Source organism: Cucumis melo, unplaced genomic scaffold (genome assembly GCF_025177605.1).
Source record: "Cucumis melo cultivar AY unplaced genomic scaffold, USDA_Cmelo_AY_1.0 utg000334l, whole genome shotgun sequence".
Lineage (NCBI taxonomy): Eukaryota > Viridiplantae > Streptophyta > Magnoliopsida > Cucurbitales > Cucurbitaceae > Cucumis > Cucumis melo.
The window spans coordinates 1-2500 of NW_026123920.1; the positions used below are offsets into that span (position 1 = coordinate 1).

Below are 2500 nucleotides of genomic sequence, written 5' to 3' on the forward strand. Positions count from 1 at the left end.
GAACGACGTTCCGCGGAATATATGACCCATGCTCCTTTAGGTTCTTTAAATTCCGTGGGGGGCGTAGCTACCGAAATTAATGCAGTCAATTATGTCTCTCCTAGAAGTTGGTTAGCTACCTCTCATTTTGTTCTAGGATTCTTCCTATTCGTAGGTCATTTATGGCATGCAGGAAGGGCTCGTGCAGCTGCCGCAGGATTTGAAAAAGGAATTGATCGTGATTTGAACCTGTTCTGTTCATGACTCCTCTTAACTGAGACAGGCGATCTAATGCTTGAAGTCAAAATCAATTGGATTCCACCATACATATCAGGTTGGACAGATCGGGTTATATTTTAAAAGTCCTCCTTTTTCCTTTCTTCATTTCTATCTAATCTTTTTTTCTGTTTTGGCTCGGCTATCACACCTAGCCGAGCCATTCCCTTTTATGATACTGAGCCGGGCAAAACCAATAAAATAAAGAAACAAATTGATTCGCCGAACAAAAGGAGAGAGAGGGATTCGAACCCTCGATAGTTCTTTGTTTCGAACTATACCGGTTTTCAAGACCGGAGCTATCAACCACTCGGCCATCTCTCCGAAAGATAATTTCTATTTTATTTATATTCCATCCCATCGAATAGAAGATTGACATATAAGTTGCTACCATTACTGTCTATTACTATAGACAAATATAAGGCGTGAATCTATAAGTCTATCTCTATACATATAGATATATATGATCCAGTATACCCCTTTTTGTGAAGTAAAAAAAGACTACCCCCGCAATCCCATGCATGCTAAAGTATTAAAAAAGTAAGAAGTAATATAGAATCAATGGATTTATGGTAAAATCCCTCCCTGATACATTTTATCAAAATTTTGGCTGGCTGGTAAAGGGATCAAATGGTATATTTTGTTGGTAGATTGGAGGATTAGAAACATGACTATTGCTTTCCAATTGGCTGTTTTTGCATTAATTGTTACTTCATCAATCTTACTGATTAGTGTGCCCGTTGTATTTGCTTCTCCTGAAGGTTGGTCGGGTAACAAAAATGTTGTATTTTCCGGTACATCATTATGGATTGGATTAGTCTTTCTGGTGGGTATCCTTAATTCTCTTATCTCTTGAACCTCTTCGTTCTCGATACAAAAATGAAACGACCCTCCCCTAATTCTTTCGAATTGTGAGAGACATTAAAATACAATATAAGTCCTAAAAATGAAAAATGCAAATAAAGAAAAAAATTTAGAGGGAGGGGGTCTCTTTCTTGTATTGTCAAAATTGAATATATCTCACATAATTCATATAAAAATAATATATTTGAAAGTATATAATAATACTTAGATATTGATAATAGAGAAACTATATATTATATATAATTATATAGACAAAAATATATAATTATCTTTATTTAGTTATAAAGATGAATTCCAAATATTAGAAAAATAAATAGTATAGTATAAAATATATTATATAATAAACTATATAATTGGTTAAATCTATATATATATTATATAAAAATAGCCTAATTATACTCTAACCTAGTATTAATAGCCTAGTATAAGAGGATAGCTCTGCACTGATCTATACTATAGATTGCAGATAAAAAAAAATGCGGATATAGTTGAATGGTAAAATTTCTCCTTGCCAAGGAGAAGATGCGGGTTCGATTCCCGCTATCCGCCCAGGATGAGGATAATGGGTTAATGTTTTTCATTTAATAGGATAAATTTTTAAGTATAGTCGACCGTGATAGTATAGTGGTTCTATCCTCCCCCCTTCTTTTCCTCCCATCTGGAAAGAAAAAAAGCGAATATTATATAGTAATTAATTAATAGTTACCAAGATCAAACCTCAATTTTTTTAGACAAAAAAATTTTGCGGAGACAGGATTTGAACCCGTGACTTCAAGGTTATGAGCCTTGCGAGCTACCAAGCTGCTCTACCCCCGCGATAAAGAGAAGAACTGTGAACTAATAGACAAACAAAGATTGAATGCACCCCTATACCATATCTGTACAAATAGAATAGTCCATTTATACAGAATGGTAAAGGGGTCCCTCTATAATCATAGAAATTAATAGAAAGAGATATTTGAATCCTTACCAACTTGATCTTGTTGCCCCAGGCAACAAGCATGCATGAACCATTTCACGAAGTATGTGTCCAGAGAGCCCAAAGTCTCGATAGTTAGCTCTCGGTCTTCCGGTTAAAAAACAACGTCGATGAAGACGTGTGGGTGCACTATTACGCGGTGGGGATTGTAACTTTCCATGAATTTCCCATTTCTCACTCAACGATGGAACTTTGCTTATTTCTTGTTTTAAGGATCGACGAATCAAATGATATTTTTGTTCCAATTTTTGCCTCTTCTTCTCCCTCTGAATTAAACTTTTCCTTGCCATAATGATTCAATTCCTAGTAGTATCAATGATACAAGTCGGATCCTAGATGTAGAAATATAAGAAGGAAGATCTCCTTCTCCATCGAAAGAAATGATATTTTCGCGGATACAAC

General features: G+C 35.0%; 1 non-coding gene across 1 annotated transcript; it reads left to right on the top strand.

Moving 5' to 3' along the window:
- The first annotated feature begins 1597 nt into the window (after positions 1-1597).
- Positions 1598-1668, top strand: TRNAG-GCC (transfer RNA glycine (anticodon GCC)). Its single transcript has one exon. It is a non-coding gene; the product is annotated as a tRNA-Gly (tRNA).
- Positions 1669-2500: the final 832 nt, after the last annotated feature.